General features: G+C 39.7%; 1 long non-coding RNA gene across 1 annotated transcript; it reads right to left on the reverse strand.

The window, feature by feature from the left end:
* Positions 1 to 4,967: 4,967 nt before the first annotated feature.
* On the reverse strand, positions 4,968 to 12,099 carry LOC137133591 (uncharacterized). Its single transcript, XR_010915258.1, has 4 exons — positions 12,012 to 12,099; positions 11,699 to 11,743; positions 11,389 to 11,593; positions 4,968 to 8,634 (listed from the first exon to the last, which is right to left on the reverse strand). It is a non-coding gene; the product is annotated as an uncharacterized lncRNA (long non-coding RNA).
* Between the last annotated feature and the right edge of the window lie 5,570 nt (positions 12,100 to 17,669).

Consider the following 17,669-nt stretch of genomic DNA (forward strand, 5'->3'; position numbering starts at 1 on the left):
GAAAAAAAAAATTGCAGCTAGAGAGAAAAGTGATGAGAGGGGTCTCAAGAACTCAAGACCTAACTCAGACCTAAAATCAAAGATAGTCAGAGTAGAGCTTCACCGTCTCAAGGTTCATTCTTTCAAGGTTTCTATTTTTAGGTCTACTATCAAACCCTTACAAAATGAATGGGGCAGCTGTACCTGGTTGGTAAGGCAGTCGTCTATGGTTCGATTCCCGATCCATCCTGGCTATGTGTCAAAATGTCCTTGGGCAAGACACTGAACCCCAAGTTGCTCCCAGTGGGTCAGGTGAGAACCTTGCATGGCAGCCAGTGCCATCGGTGTGCGAGTGTGTGTGTGAAGGAGAAGCAACATTGTAAAGTGCTTTGGATAAAAGTGGCTTTTTACAATTACTAATGGTCATTTGTTTAACAAAGATTTATTAGTGGAGCTTCAAGAACCTGCAGTATAACCAATAAAAGTAAGTTCATTCTCCAATAACTGGCTTTCATCAAAGTGAGTGCATGCCTATTAGCCAGCGTGACAACATTATTACTACTGTAAAATGTGTGTGTGAGCAATTTCATCTTTGCTTTTTATGGAAAGGAGACAGAAACATGAAATGCCAGATTTAAAAAAAATAATCCAGGCCAGTCATGTATTGGTGCTTCAACAATAACATCCTGAGCACACAGTAGTATTTTTAGTTGAACTCTTTGAGTAAGGGATGTGAGGTGAGCAGCTTGTGAGCATGGTGACAGCACTCCGATGGTTTTGCCTTTGAGGCGCCAAGATGGAAACGTTTGGAATAGGAGTGAGTCACACTTACCGGTCACAGGATGGACAGACACTCATGAGTCCAGAAGACACTCAAACACACAATCTAGGTCTACATTCACACACACACACAAGCACACACACAAAAACACACAGAGAATACCTACAGTGCTGCTTCCCACATTTGTTAGTTCCGTACATACACCAGCGAGTTATAGCAGCCACAAACATCAAGCACAAAAAGATGTAATTATATGCTGCACACAGATGTTTCTCTTGTATGTTTTCATAATCTCTTTTTTCTTTGCTCAGTCATTTTCATGGGTAAATAAACTAGTGGCTCACATGTCATTGTGCAAATTGTAGAATAAGTAATAGATCCAGCAATGTCTGTCACTTTGTTTATTATTGAGTCATTTAAACATTATACCATTCATAATTTCGGGGGCATTGATTTTATTATTTGTGAGCAGAAGAACACAGTATTTGCTGTCTGTATTGCAGGTTTACACTCCTCTTGCAGAGTAAACTGACTTCTGTGTGACATCTTTCTCGTGCCAAGTGGTGACATGTTTCCATGTGTGTGTGTGAGTGAGAGAGAGACAATAGGCAACAGGCTGAATCAAGGAATAAGACACCTGTTGCTCTGGTCCGATTACCACACACTGCCAACCAGACGTAATATTGATTTTCAGATTGTGTCTTCTGAAAAACTTAATTGCGAGATATTACAAAAGAAAATGCCATTGAAAAAAAAAAGTTTAATAAAATATGCATTGTTAACCTTTCAGAGCCAGATAGATATGAGAGAGAGAGAGAGACATGAGAGAGAGACATGAGAGAGAGAGACAGAGAGAGAGAGAGAGATATGAGAGAGAGACATGAGAGAGAGAGACAGAGAGAGAGAGAGACATGAGAGAAAGAGACAGAGAGAGAGAGACATGAGAGAGAGACAGACAGAGAGAGAGAGAGATATGAGAAAGAGACATGAGAGAGAGACATGAGAGAGAGAGACAGAGAGAGAGAGAGACATGAGAGAGAGAGACAGACAGAGAGAGAGAGAGATATGAGAAAGAGACATGAGAGAGAGACATGAGAGAGAGAGACAGAGAGAGATATGAGAGAGAGACATGAGAGAGAGAGACAGAGAGAGAGAGAGACATGAGAGAAAGAGACAGAGAGAGAGAGAGACATGAGAGAGAGAGACAGACAGAGAGAGAGAGAGAGATGAGAAAGAGACATGAGAGAGAGAGACATGAGAGAGAGAGAGATGAGACAGAGAGAGAGAGAGACAGAGAGAGAGAGACATGACAGAGAGAGACATGAGAGAGAGACATATGAGAGAGAGAGATATGAAAGAGAGAGAGAGATATGAGAGAGAGAGAGAGAGAGACATGAGAGAGAGAGAGACATATGAGAGAGCGATATGAGAGAGAGAGAGACATGAGAGAGAGAGAGAGAGATATGAAAGAGAGAGATATGAAAGAGAGAGAGAGAGAGAGACACACTTTATTTCCGACTCAAAGATAAAGGTCTTTGACAGACTTACACTTATTGTCCAAACACATGGTCCAAAAACATTGATCTTTTTTCCCCATTTGATGAGTCACTCAACAAAAGGCTAAATATCAACTTCTGGACCAGTCTGAGATAGAGGGGTGGGAACCACAGGTCCACTCACGATAATATGATCACAAGATTTCATCCATGATTTTGATAATACTAGTGATTCGGTGACACGGGATCTATTCCATGAAAAAAACAGATTTTTCATGATACCTTTGACTGAAGAAAGTTGTCAGACAATGTAGATGTATTATAATGTCGCCTACGGTACATATAAAGAATACATATGTTTCAGAGAGTTGATGCATTATAAGCACAGACAGCTGTCAAACAGCTTTAAATCCCCATAAAGGATTATTTGCCAGAAAGGAGGATGTTTTGAATAAAAATTTTTCTGTCATTTAAAAGTATATTTGCATATTAATTGAACATTTAATTTTGATTTCGTTTAACCATGGCAGTGAATTTTCTTTAACACAAAGACATTAGGAGGTAGAGCCACTTTTTAGTTTAGGAATAAAGTTGGTCCAGTGTCACTTTATTTGCTATGCATTTGTTTTTGCTGTGGATTGCTGCTGTTAGCTCCGTGCTCATGCTCTGTTCTGTGTATTTTCCCACAAAATGTTTTCCCCTTTAGTTGTTAACAACTCCCCAGAGGTTGTTACCTGAGATGACCAGTATTAAATGTGAAATAGTCTCATGCTGACCTCACTCCTTCAGTTAAAGATGTCTAAACGTGGGTCCTTATGGGCTATGTCACCATCTAAAGGATGTAGTATGTTGCAACACAGCAGTTTGAACAACGATAATTATTTCATTTAGTTTTATATTCACTTTAGAGAAATGACTTTATTCCAGTTTTTTATAGTCTTAATTTTTTTTAAGTACTGTAGTATCTCAACTCTTCTTACTTTACTTCAGAACAGAACAAAACAAAACAATCAAGTGTGGTTAGTGTAGAGTGAATTGTTTAAAGGAGGAAAGCAGATAAGTATAGTTTGTTCGTCTTTACATTCCATAATGATGCTGAACACATCAGAATGGCAGCAGCTAATGTCAGATACTGACAGGGCATGAAATAAATAATCAGAAGCAGTATTAAAGTAGACAGCTTTGGAAGATTGTTTTGGAGATAATTAGTCCAGAACCAATCAGCAATTGTCTCTCTTCAAAACGAAGATCAGAAGTCTGAATATTAAAAATCAGAGCCACAAAGCAGAGGAGAATTTACATTGCATCCAGAAAGTATTCACAGCACTTAAGTTTTTCCACATTTTGTTATGTTACAGCCTTATTCCAAAATGGATCAAATTCATTGTTTTCCTCAAAATTCTACAAACAATACCCCATAATGAAAGAAGTTTGTTTGAAATCTTTAATAAATTTGCAAACAAAAAAATAAAAATAAATAATCACATGTACATAAGTATTCATGGCCTTTGCCATAGCACTGAAAATTGAGCTCTGGTGCATCCTGTTTCCACTGATCATCTTTGAGATGTTTCTACAACTTGATTGAAGTCCACCTGTGGGAAAAAAAGATTGAACCCTTTGGCCTGAAAGCAAAGTGTCATGTCTGGAGGAAACCAGGCACCACTCACCACCTGGCCAATACCATCCCTACAGTAAAGCATGGTGGTGGCAGCATCATGCTGTGGGGATGTTTTTCAGCAGGAGGAACTGGGAGACTAGTCAAGATCGAAGGAAAGATGAATGCAGCAATGTACAGAGACATTCTTGATGAAAACCTGTTCCAAAGCTCTAGACCTCAGACTGGGGGGACGGTTCATCTTTCAACAGGACAACAACCCTGAGCACACATCCAAAATAACAAAGGAGTGGCTAATGTCCTAGAGTGGCTCAGCCAGAGCCCAGACGTGAACCTGATTGAACATCTTAAAATGGCTGTGCATCAAGAGGTACTGCAAAGAAGAATGAGAGAAACTGCCCAAACATAGTTGTGCCAAGCTTATAGTATCAAACTCAAAAAGACCTGAGGCTGTAATTGGTGATAAAGAAGCTTCAACAAAGTATTAAGCAACGTCAGTACATACCCATGTACATGTGTTTTTTTTTCGTATTTTATTTTTAAAAAGTTTCAAAGATTTCAAACAAACTTCTTTCACCTTGTCATTATGGGGTATTGTTTGTAGAATGTTGAGGAAATTATGAATTTGATCCATTTTGGAATAAGTCTGTAAAATAAAAAAATGTGAAAAAAAGTTAAGTTGTGAATACTTTCTGGATGCACTGACAGGTTCAAAGTATTATCCCCTTTTCACCCACCATCTCTGCCCCCAAATAGACCATCTAATTCCCCCCATGTTGTCATATGGACCCCCGGTGGAGAACAAATTACCATTTTCCAGAGTCACAACTCTATTCCATGGTGTAAGGGAGATGAAAAGATTGTAATCCTCCTCTCACGACGCATTAGGCAGGAATTCCAGTGCTGTCGTTACATTTTCCCATGAACTAAAGGTTGGACGTCTGTGGGTTGTGAAAGTGTATTTAGTGAACACTTAATAAAGACTAAAGTCACAGTTAGACAGTTTGAGGCAGATTAAACAGTGAAAGACTACATCAAACAGATTGGGGACAGGAGCAGAAATACTTGAGGTCATTTGCAGTAGGTGTTTAAAATATGTACGACTTTATTCTCACATTAAATCACCACGACAATAGTATATAGACAGTTAAAATCAGCTTTAAACCAGTAAGAAAAACAGACTTAAACACAGAAAAAAATATTTTGAAAGATCATACATAGTTTTCACAGTAGAGACCCAGACCATATTAAGTACAGTGGACTTATAAACTTGTTAACAGTTGAAAGTTTGATTATTGTCAGTAGATTCATAGATTGTCCCAATGGCTTTGTTTTCTCTGGAAAGGAAACACTGGCATCAAGTGGCCACACATATTATTACAGCTATACAGGCCACTACAAAAACACCTTCTACTACTTAAACACATGCAATTGCTAAAATGTTTTATTTTTACCAACAATTTTAAAATAATTATTAATTTAAATCCTCATTCAATAATCCAAAGAAAACCCTAATTTGCAGTTCCACTGTCTTCTAGTGTCAAATACCATGATCACCATTAATTGTGTTGGTATTTATAATCTCAAATGAATGAGATCAGCTGACTTTGATGGTACCTGGATTTTCTCCTTTACCATCAGTGTGATTAACATTGTTGGTTTTTTTTGTGAAATATCTAAGGAACTGCTGAATGGATTTCCATTACTATTCGTACAAATCACCTCTCAGAATGAATTATAGATTTACTATATGTTTGATTAGTGGCAGATTTATGTTCTAACAAGCTAAATATTGCCTTACATTGCTAAAGATTAGCACTGTCAGTGTAACCATGACAGCATCATTGCTATGGCCACAGCCAGTTTTATGTGGATATGAAAAAGGGTATCACCGACTACAAAGGGCACCAAAGAAGAAATTAAAGATTTATTTAATTTATTCATTATTATTATATAGATATATCTATATAATACATAAATAATACAACATACCTAACTCTGCACTGAACACTGATACTAAGACAAAGCTAGTAGGCTGAAGGAGGACTCTTCACTGGGGGTTTACACTCACTGGGGCATCATGAACCTGCTGGCTGCTCCTTATAGTGCATCCAGTATTCACATTTTGTTATGTCACAGCCTTATTCCAAAATGGATTAAATTAAACCACGGAACTGGTGGTGGACTTCAGGAAGTCCGGGACTCCTGTCCACCCTGTCTCTAAACTGGAATCGGTCAGTTAATGCAACATCGATATACAGAAAAACACAGACCAGGCTGTATTTTCACTAATATAAGAATGAATGATAAATGCGTGTGACATGCATGTTCAGTACCGTGTCCATTTATCCTCCCCACCCCACCGGCGCCGGGTGTATCCGTATCAGATTGACTGTTAGATGGACCACCCCTAACCCCTGGTGCTGGTCCAATTTATATTTATAGATGAATAAAACCTGTTCTTCATTTGGGTCATCTCTGACCCAACTCTAAATGAAAGGATAATTTGACAGACATCTTGGGCCTGTACCACAGGTCAAGATTTTTGAGTTATGCTGACGTCTTCACATTTAGTGTAGTTTTTCTGGAAACATGAAGCTGGCTCACTTTTAACTGGGCTAGATCACCATAGTAACTTACAATGTATGGCTAACCTGCTTGAAGTTAAAAAAAAAAAAAAGCTCCTGTCAATATTCCGACTACTGATTTGTCAAATCACTGAAAAAACAGAGCCCTCATGCTCATGACCCTGTTCTCTATAATATAATGATTACATTGTTTGTAGGGTATCAAATCTGTTGCACTGGAAAAACAACTACAAATTAAATTAGAAGAAATAAAGCATCTCAGAGAACGTATGACTTTAGATTTTTTTTTTCAGCATCTTCCCCCTGATACATAGGGAGTTAAAGAAGTTATTAATGTTGCCAAGCTTCACTGCACTGTGATGCACAATATATTAGTCACATTAGTGAACAGGTTCCCTCTGGTCTTCACTGAACTGTCTCAGACACATACTTCCCTCAGTGACAGCACAGATAATCATAGGTATGACACGACAACGACGCCTTTAATGAGAGCTGTAAAGGTGACAAAGTTCCTTTTTTTATACTGATAGTAGCAGCCTTGTACGCCGCCTCCTCCGTGAGTCACAAGTTCAGTTCCCACCTGCCGTGACACCTCTGACCATATGGAATGAAGCGCATAATCATATGGATGGCACATTCAGCAAGTGGAAACATCTGCAGCTGCAAAGTTTCTGAGAGGGGAAAAGGAAGGCAGCATATTTTTAGAAACCGCGCCTGCAGATTTAAACAGGGTTGGAGAGACACGTCACCTCCCATAATGCAACATCAAAACAATCTCTCATCAAATGTTCAAAGTGTCTAAACTGAGGTAACATTAACAAAAAGGCCAAGGATAAAAAAAGTTCAATAAATATTTTCCTAAACGTGTACTTTTTTTTTTCAGTCAGGTGAATACGAGTCCAAACAGTTAAAACACAGAGTGTGTGTCACTAATACAACCTTTAAACATCAGACGCTCAGGAAACTTCAGTCCAATCTCCAACAATGTGCAGACGAACGCTGCCTTCAGAACTCATTTGTTCAAGTTACCGGGAGTTTAAAAAGCTTCCAAACACACTGCATCTGTTTGCAAACACACGTCATTACGAAACCGGATTCTCTTCCTGAAAATAAGCTGCACGTGCTTCTGTAGGAGCATTTTAGACCATCAGAGGAATTTATAGAGGCCTTAAAGGAACCATTTCCAGGGTGGAATATAGAGACAGGGAGACACCGATTCTTGCAGCGGATGTTGCTGCTGAATGAAATTTATATTGTGTTGGGGTGGAGGCAGAGATCTTAGTGTGTCAGGACACTGCTGTGTGGATGCGAGGAGATTTAGGGAGCATTTTCAAAATAATCTCTAAATATTTCTGTGTGTTTGCACTTCTGATGCTGACGTCATGTTCACTTAGCATTGCTTATTTGTTTTATAATTCAGGTTTCACCTGTACTGCATCTCTGCTGCCACCACAAATGTCCGCACACTGCAGGGAAACAGGCTCAGTAACAGAACAGAGAGCAGCAGCAACCTCTAGATGGCAGCAGAGAACAGTGAATTAGGCTAAAAATATTTAAATATTTAATACAGTAGTAGTACTCTTGTATAAACAAGTGTTTTTTGAATAATATGCATAGTATTTGTGCAGTTTATGGGCAGATGAGTTTGGGGGCAGTGTCAGCTGACATTTGGTGACAGGTACAGCACAAAAAGGACAATAGAGTCAACAATTAACCTGCTAAGAATTCAATTTAAATCTTCTGTGTAATATTTATGTTTGGCCCACCAAGCTATTAAATAATATATATGTTTATATAAAATCCAAACAAAACACTGAATTAAAGCATCTTTTCACGTCATCATATTTGATATTTCTCATTTTGTAAACAGGTCTGTAAATATTTCACAAATGCACCATTATATGCAAAAACATTCCCTGTGTTTGTATCTTGTCAGTAAAGTTCCTGAATCTGGACTAGTTTCTGACCCTCCCTCTGCGGTCCGACCCCTCTCGTGGCTGTTGAGTCCTCTGAACTTCAAACCGGACAGGATGGTGTGTTGCTGCAGGCCACACTGTTGACTTGTTGCATTTTCCTTCACATTATGTTTCTGCACTTTGACCTCAGGTGTTGTTTATTGAATAAACTTCACATCTGCAGCAGATGTCTCCTATGGTCTTACGAGTTTTGCATCTGCAGTTGAAGAAGATTTACAGATGTAATGGTATGATTGTTAATTTGATTCAGTTGACCAGTTCTTGCTTGCAGTATGTATTAATGCAGATGTTTGCTGTGATACAACAGCAGCTTGGCACAAATGCTGGACTGAAATGCATTAAGGCAAATACCCCCAATTAATTTTTGGCAAGGCTTACCTGTTAAGTGAAAAGTGACTGCCTCACACACACTTACAATGCAGGAAATAAGGTGCTCAAACTTAATGTTTGCATTTTATTCAGTATCTACAAAGATCATTGTCTGTTTTAGCAATGCATGCATCCGAGCAATAAAAGAAATAAAGTGGGAAGGCAGCATTTATTCGCTGATATGTAAAAATAAAAGTGTGTATGTGATATATTGTGTCTGACTGAGGCTGAGATGGAGAGGCAGAGGAGGGTATTGTTCCTCTCTATGGTTTGTCCTCCTCTCATTTTATTTGGTGGGTTTACCGTCAGTCGGAGTAAACATCACCGCCGTTTGTTCCCTTTATGTTTACAACAAATACAACCGAGCCTGCAGGCTGCTGCTCTCTTTATGTGGCGACAGTGAACAACAACAATTATACACCTTAATTAACCAGCCAAAATGTCAGTATAATTAGAATAACCACTGACACAGAGAGAGGGAGAGAGGTTCAACTGCAATACAGACACACACACAATGAAACACACTGCACAATACATTGTAAAAACAATGAGAATCCAGCTGTTTAATTATTAAAACACAGACTGTAAAAAATGAAATATCAATGGTGCATATTATACAAAAACTTCCCACAAATGTTCACTCTGGTTCCCGGGTTCTGACTCACCACTTATTGTTCAGGTATATCATGCGGGCCTAAATCTGAGCACATATTTGCAGTTTTGTGCATAGCTAACAGTAGCTTTTATTGGAATAACCCTAATCCAAATACAAACTTCAGAGTGAGCATGAGCTTCATGAGCAACAAGATGAAATTGTTCAGTGGCTAATCTGACCGTAGGAGGTGCTTTATATAAAGCCTCCAAAAGAATCAGATTTCTACACATGCGCGCTGACATTATCAGGTTCTTCTCTTTTTAGACACATACACTACTTGACGGTCATATAGTAAGGTAGGATAAAAAGACTCTGAACCACGTAGAAACAGCTATTTCTATGATGAAAATATCTAGTGAAAACATTTTGGACAACTAAACATTGTTGCTGGCATCGTTCATTAAATCATTTATAAGTAGTAAAGTTTTCTGGTGTGTGGGGAGAAGCAAAGAGTCTGGCAATCTCTTCACAAAAGGAATTTCTCCTATTCTCAACAGCTGGTCATAAAGAGGCTGCCAGCACAAACCCATTCCATGAAGCTCTCTACGCACTGTTCTTGATCTAATCTGAAGGCCACATGAACTTTGGAGGTCCGTAGCGATTGACTCTGCAGAAAGTTGCCGACCTCTGCGCACTATGCGCTGCAGCATCCGCTTGACCCCGCTCTGTCATTTTACGTGGCCCACCACTTCGTGGCTGAGTTGCTGTCATTCCCAATCACTTTGTTATAATACCACTGACGGTTGACAGTGGAATATTTAGTAGCGAGGAAATTCCACGACTGGACTTGTTGCACAGGTGGCATCCTATCACAGCACCACGCTGGAATTCACTGAGCTCCTGAGAGCAGCCCATTCTTTCACACATGTTTGTAGGAGCAGTCTGCAGGACTAGGTGCTTCATTTTATACACCTGTGGCCATGGAAGTGATTGGAACAACTGAATTCAATTATTTGGACGGGTGAACGAATACTTTTGGCAATATAGTGTACGTACACAATATTATCTATATCCTCTGAAGTGAGCCGTGAAGCATTTTCAGTAACACTATTGAGAAAGAAAATCTTTCCACGGTTTGAAAGGCTGCTTACGACCATAGTAAATTTGTGTTCCAAGCTAAGATCACATGTTTCTAGCTGATAAGTAGCCATAAGGGAGGGTTGAATAATCAGGCAGCACTCTCAGCTTAGTGTCAACAACCTGCACACATAAGGAAAGGGTAGAATTTTTTAGGGTAAAGGCCTTTTTAGTTCTGAACAATAGTTTCGGATTCAGTGGTCATGTGATCACCAGAAACCAAATTGGTCACATATGATTTAACAAGCCCGGTCACACTGACTGGAGTGTGGTGACAGATGCAGTTTTGGCATTTAGAGTGACTCCTTTGCATTTCACCTGCGTCTTCCCACATTTGGTGACATATGAGTAACACTTAGGACCTCCCGAAACAAACGCTGTCATAAAGTCTTCCTCAGGCAGTCCACACACATCACCATCATTAATCTCATCGGTTAGATCACCCAGGTAAGGACCCAGTGGTGGGATCCAGTCACCGTCTTTAGATGTAAAAACTATGCTGTTACTATCACAATACAACACACGCTCCTGCAATTTGTCGATAAGGTCATATAACGTGAGTCTCGCATGTTGCGTGGTCCTGCCTCCTATGAAGACATTGACATCATTAGCTTTAGAAGCCCTCGTCAGCCTGACACCACTGAACCAATGCCACCACTTCTCAGATAAAAACAAAACTGACGCACATCATAGTGGTCACTGAATATTAGCTGTGTGAATCGAGAGGGCTCAGATATTAATTCACAATTGGCCAAATCATTTCTCATGCTTCCCTGTCTGTCTGAAGACCCGCCTCTCGATTATCAGCAGGTGTCAATACATCACCAATCTCTTCCAGCTGGTACTCACAGTCTGGTGTCCAGTTTAGGAGATCGATGTCATCGAAGAGGTCCGTTCCCAGATCGTCGAACTCCGGGATTGTGAGCGCCGTGGTGGCGTTTAGATCGTTATAGTTTACTGTCGGTAATACGTCTTTCTGGAGGGTTCCTGAAGGAAACACAGCGTCTGCTACAATGTCCTCTCCGTCGGGTCTACTCCTTTTAGCTTTTCTTTTCTATTTTTAAAAAAAGACAAATTGTAAGATTAATAACTACCCTTCTCATGATACAGCATTAATAGTCTGATAAAAGAATATTATTTATTTAAGATACGTGCACACCGTTTTCAGAGGCTGGTCTGTGTACTATAACGTTCCTGAATCCGTCTGTGACACGCGGGGCGAAGACATAAAAAAAACATAAGTGTAAGAAAAATAACCAACCAAGCTCTAAATAAGTTTACACACACGCTCGTGCCTCATCCCCTGCGCCTCCGAGCTGCCCTGCTGAACAAGGCCTTTAGCAAAAACACATAACACATTTTACTTTTCTTAATACGGTTTTTTAATTTGTTGAAGAAAAAAAAATCCATACATCTTCTTTAAAATATATGCTTAACTATTAAATTGTAAAATAGATTATAAAAATAGTCACCTGATCTATATGCCATTTCTCCAAAGGCTTTTGATATTGTAAGGACATAGAAAGATCAGCAGCAATAGCTGGAATAATGAGCGGCTACTTTTTGAAACTATATATAAAGGAGGTATGACGTGGAAACATTTGATTGGATGGATCCCCAGCGCGCTGATCGTGATTGGCAGATGACATAGACCTATGAACCATCACACGAGCAACTACATGGATTGGTGTGTCCAAAGCTACCCCCACCGGCACTTTTAGAATGGGTGGGGAGGGGGACAAGCGGTCGCGACTCTTAAGACGCATATGATACACACAAATGAACCATCACTAGAGCAAACAGTTGGAGGAGGGGGCGAGTTAGGGGTGGTCCATCTAACGGTCAATTTGATATGGATACGGGTGCCGGTGGGGGGGGTGTTTGAAATCGTTGTCAATTAAAAAAAATAAAAATAAATGAAACCTATCAAATGAAACCCTGTATATAACTATTCACCACCTTTGCTTAATACTTTGTTGAAGCTCTTTTAGCACCAATTACAGCCTCAGGTCTTTTTGAGTATGATGCTATAAGCTTGGCACAACTATCTTTCGGCAGGGTCGGCAGTTTTTCCCATTCTGCTTTGCAGTACCTGTCAAGATCCATCAGGTTGGATGGGGAGCATCGATGCACCCTTGATTGTTAATTTTGGTTAAGATCGCTGTAGGAATAGTCTTGGTGGTTCCAAACTTCTTCCCTTTATGGATGATGGAGGCCACTGTGCTTATTAGGACCTTCAATGCTGCAGCTCAAGTTGTAGACACATGAGGCTGTAATTGGTGGTAAAGGTGCTTCAACAAAATATTAAGCAGGTGGTGGTGAAAAGGTGGTGAATACTTATGTACATGTGATTTATTCTTTGTAATAAATTTGCAAAGATTTCAAACAAACTTCAAACAAAAGACTTTGGTTCCACTTTGAACTTTTTAAGTCCCCTGTCCAGAACCAACTTAGTATTTGTAAGTGTGGCTTTGGACGATGTACATTCCTAGTTGTAAAATCCCAAAGTAAAATTTTGTCCAATCACAACATTCTGCACTTTCACTCTGCTTTTTACCTCATGTAAAAAATGTCAGGGCTTCTTAAGGAATTTGTATTTCTTCACATTACGAGGCTTTTAGGCTTTTTATTTATTTATTTTTTTTTTTTCATTTTATGAGTTCAGAGTTGTGGAGACAGGAGTAAAACAAACCTCATGACACCAGTGAAATAAATGACAATATTCCGTGTCACATTCCTGCAGGCTGCTCATTTTAAACGTCTGCATTTTTCAGGTTACAGAAAATTGCTGTCCATAAAATGTTATTATAATAATTTCAGACTGTTATGAAGTCATGATGTCATGAGATTGCACTACCATGCTAGTTGCTTAAGCTCGACTAGACTATGTCATTTAATAGAAAGGCAATTTGTTGCTACTTTATTGGAAATCACAAATTGTAACAGAGGAGTGTCCAAATCAACATGCCAATAAAACCAGTGCTCCAAAAAGACTCTGGAGCCACAACATTCCTGCAAGAAGAAGGGAGCCTCTTACTGAATCCACCCTGCATAAGTAAAGGTTAAATAAAAACATACAACAGAAATGGGTAAGATTAAGGTTATGGTTAAAGATTATGGTTTAAATTAAGGTGAGGGTAACATTACGGTTTGTGTTAAAATGCATACAAAATATAAAATATTGGAAAGAGTGGAGCATTTCACCTTTTTGTAGACTTGTGTTTATTTAAAGTTCATTTTAAAGGTGTAAAATGCAACTTTTGCCCATCCATTTTTTTCAATAACTCGTGATGACAAAGTAAAAACTAATTTCTAGACTTTTTAGCAAAATGATTAATAATGACAACTTAAAATCTAAACAGTTTTTGGTTGCCTGCCTGTCAAAGGTCCTTCTTGTTTAGTTACCAGTGCTGTGCTACTCATAAACGACTTTCCTTTGTTTTCTGAAAAGTAAATTACATCGTTCCGTGTACTGACATCTGCACTTTTTCCCCTGAACCTGTCTCAGGTAAAATATGGAGCAACAGCAAAGTGTGTTTCATTTATGTCTGGATCAAAGAAAGAAAAAAAGAGGGAGATCTCATATAGTGCTCGTTGGATAAGATGTAAAAAAAAAATACAATTATTATGTACTTTAGTGCTTTCACTGGCTGGTTTTCCTGGCCTCCCTGCTAGGAGAGATTGTTCCCCAGAAGAACAAAAACATCTTGACTTTGTGTCTGTTCACATACTGTTTATACAACAGGATGTGATGTGAACAATTTCTCACACTTCTGAAATGTAGAGAAATATTGACTTCTTGTCTTGTATTATTTGTATTCTGTTTTTTCTTCTCCTTTGGGATGTTCCCTTTCAGATGTCACAGCGAATCATCTGCCTCCATCTAACCCTGTCCTCTGCATCCTCTTCTCTCACACCAACTGACTTCATGTCCTCCCTCACTACATCCATAAATCTCCATAAATCTTTTCCACACTCACCGTTGCTCTGAACCGTTGACCCTAAGTACTTAAAGTCCTGCACCTTCTTCACCTCTGCTCCCTGTAACCTCACCGTTCCACCTGGGTCCCTCTCATTCACACACATGTATTCTGTCTTACTGCGGCTAAGCTTCATTCCTCTGTTTTCCAGAGCAGACCTCCACCTCTCTAGATTTTCCTCCACCTGCTCCCTGCTCTCACTACAAATCACAATGTCATCTGCAAACATCATAGTCCATGGAGATTCCCGTCTAACCTCATCTGTCAGTCTGTCCATCACCAGAGCAAACAAGAAGGGGCTCAGAGCTGATCCTTGATGCAGACCCACCTCCACCTTGAACTCCTCTGTCACCTACAGCACCTCACCACGGTCTTACAGCTCTCATACATGTCCTGCACCACTCTAACATACTTCTCTGCCGCTCCAGACGTCCTCATACAATACCACAGCTCCTCTCTCGGCACCCTGTCAAACGCTTTCTCTAAATCTACGAAGACACAATGCAGCTCCCTATGACCCTCTCTGTACTTCTCCATCAGCATCCTCAAAGCGAATACTGCATCTGTTCGACTCTTTCTAGGCATAAAAAAACATATTGCTGCTCACAAATGTTCACCTCTGCCCTTAGCCGAGCTTCCACTACTCTTTTCCACAACTTCATTTTGTGGCTCATCAGCTTTATTCCTCTGTAGTTGCCACAGCTCTGTACATCTCCCTTGTTCTTAAAAATTGGTACCAGTACACTTCTCCTCCAGTCCTCAGCATCCTCTCACTCTCCAAGATCTTGTTAAACAAACTAGTCAGAACCTCTTCCTCTTTAGTGTCCAACCTAACATACAAGTCCTAATATGCTCTTTGTTTGGCCTTTGCCACCTCTATCTTCACCTTACGCTGTATCTCCCTGTACTCCTGTCTACTCTCTTCAGTCCTCTCAGTGTCCCACTTCTTCTTAGCTAACCTCTTTCTCTGTATACACTCCTGAACTTCCTCGTTCCACCACCAAGTCTCCTTCTCCACTTTTCTCTTTCCAGATGACACCCTGAGTACCCTCCTACCTGTCTCCCTGATAACATTAGCTGTAGTGGTCCTGTAAACTGGAAGAACCTCCAAACCACCCAGAGTCTGTCTCAGCTCCTCCCTGAAAACTACACAACATTCTTCCATTTTCATTTTCCAACACTTCATCCTCTGCTCTGCCTTTGTCCTCTTCATCTTCCTCACCACAAGCATCATTTTACACACCACCATCCTGTGTTGTCTGGGTACACTCTCCCCTACCAATACTTTACAGTCCCTGATCTCTTTCAGATTACAACGTCTACACAAGATGTAGTCTACCTGAGTGCTTCTACCTCCGCTCTTATATGTCACCCTGTGTTCCTGCCTCTTCTGGAAGTAAGTATTCACTACAGCCATTTCCATGCTCTTTGCAACGTCTACCACCATCTGACCTTCTGCGTTCCTGTCCTGAAGCCCAAATCTGCCCATCACAGTCTTATCACCTCTGTTCCCTTTATCAACATGTCCTTTGAAATCTGCACCAATCACCACTCTCACACCTCTGGGGATGCTCTGCATCACTTCATTTAACTCAATTCACACTGTTTGTATTATAAGCTTTCAGTAAATCTAAATCACAAAAATCAAGTAGAAATCTAACTTTTTTCACTGTGCCATTATTTATTTAACAACTATGATTCTATAGCTTGTAGGTCCACCTTTAGCACCACCCAATTTGGACCAAGTTTTAGCAGTCAGACAGATGGCCTCACATTATCCTGTAGAACACTCTGGTATAGAGAGGAGTTCATGGCCGACTCAAAGAGTGGCTACAAAACAAGCTGAAATTATCCCCTCTCCTCTGCCTTACTGCTTTCCACTGTGTTTGCTTTTCAAACATGGCACTGGGCTTTAAGGCCAAACAAGTCCACTTAGGTCTCATCTGTCCATAGGACAGACACAAAGCCTTGTGGTCTTATGTTCTTTTTAGACGGAAGAGGCTTTCTCCCGAGAAACCTTCCAAACAAACTGTACTTGTTCAGTCTTCTTGTCATTGTGCTGTCATTAACTTTAACATTCTGAATGAGGCCTTTATTGTCTGAGATGGAGCTCTTGGGTTTTTTCGTATTTCTGAGCATGGCTCAGTCTGACGTTGGGGTGAATGTGCTGGGTTCACTCTTGGGAACATTGGCAATTGTCTTAAATTCTTTCCCCTTGTAAATATTCTTTTTTTTTTACTGTAGAACATGGAACAAATTGTTTAGAAATGCACAATTGCTTCTCAAAGAGCTTTCTTCTTTCTTAGCATTGTGGTAACACACAGCTGAATGCGCCAAAGCAGCAAACATATGCTTTTATGGACATCTACAAACCTGCTGATGATCAGTTATTCAGAGGCTGATGATTAGCAGCACCTGTCTTCAACAGGGGGGTACTTAGTATTTAACATATTTTTTGATAACCCACCAGATCAGATTATTTTATTATGTTCTTGCTGCTACAAAAAAGAGGGGCTCTAACTTTTGCTCTACAGTCATCTCTAACTATGACTGTACTTGACTGGAATGGATGGACTGGAAGCAAATACATCAATCTGCTGGAGAGACGTAGATATCTTTGTCAATTTACAAAATATAAATGTACTTATTCTGAATATTTGTCTGGTTTACGTACTGTACTTTATATAATATATATTTAGATTTACTTAAATTGAATTTCTGCCAGTATTAGAGGGTTTAGTTTTTAGCTTTGCTTAGTAACATACTCTTATTTTGACATCTAATGATTACTTTGGAGATGTTTTCAGAAAACAAAATTTTTCTCTGCCTTCTGTCCACACATGGAGCAAATTACACAAATAAAGATGCTGTAATCTTGAAAGACTCATAACCAAGCTTCTTTTCTGAGTTCACACTACTTGAGCTCTTTGTTGACTGGTAAAGTAGTGCCCAAACACCTCTCTGTGTCGGAATTAACAATCAAAAGTAGACGTCAGAGTAAGTACAGAGGATTAACCACACGACGTAAACCATTAAAAAGTCTCAAAACAGGGACGACTGATTGAAGCCATGGAAGAACATGTAAAAAAGAAACTTTTATGGAACAGCACAGATGAGACATATTACAAAGAAAAACAGATGTATGTACTA

This window comes from Channa argus, chromosome 9 (genome assembly GCF_033026475.1).
Source record: "Channa argus isolate prfri chromosome 9, Channa argus male v1.0, whole genome shotgun sequence".
Classification (NCBI taxonomy): Eukaryota; Metazoa; Chordata; class Actinopteri; order Anabantiformes; family Channidae; genus Channa; species Channa argus.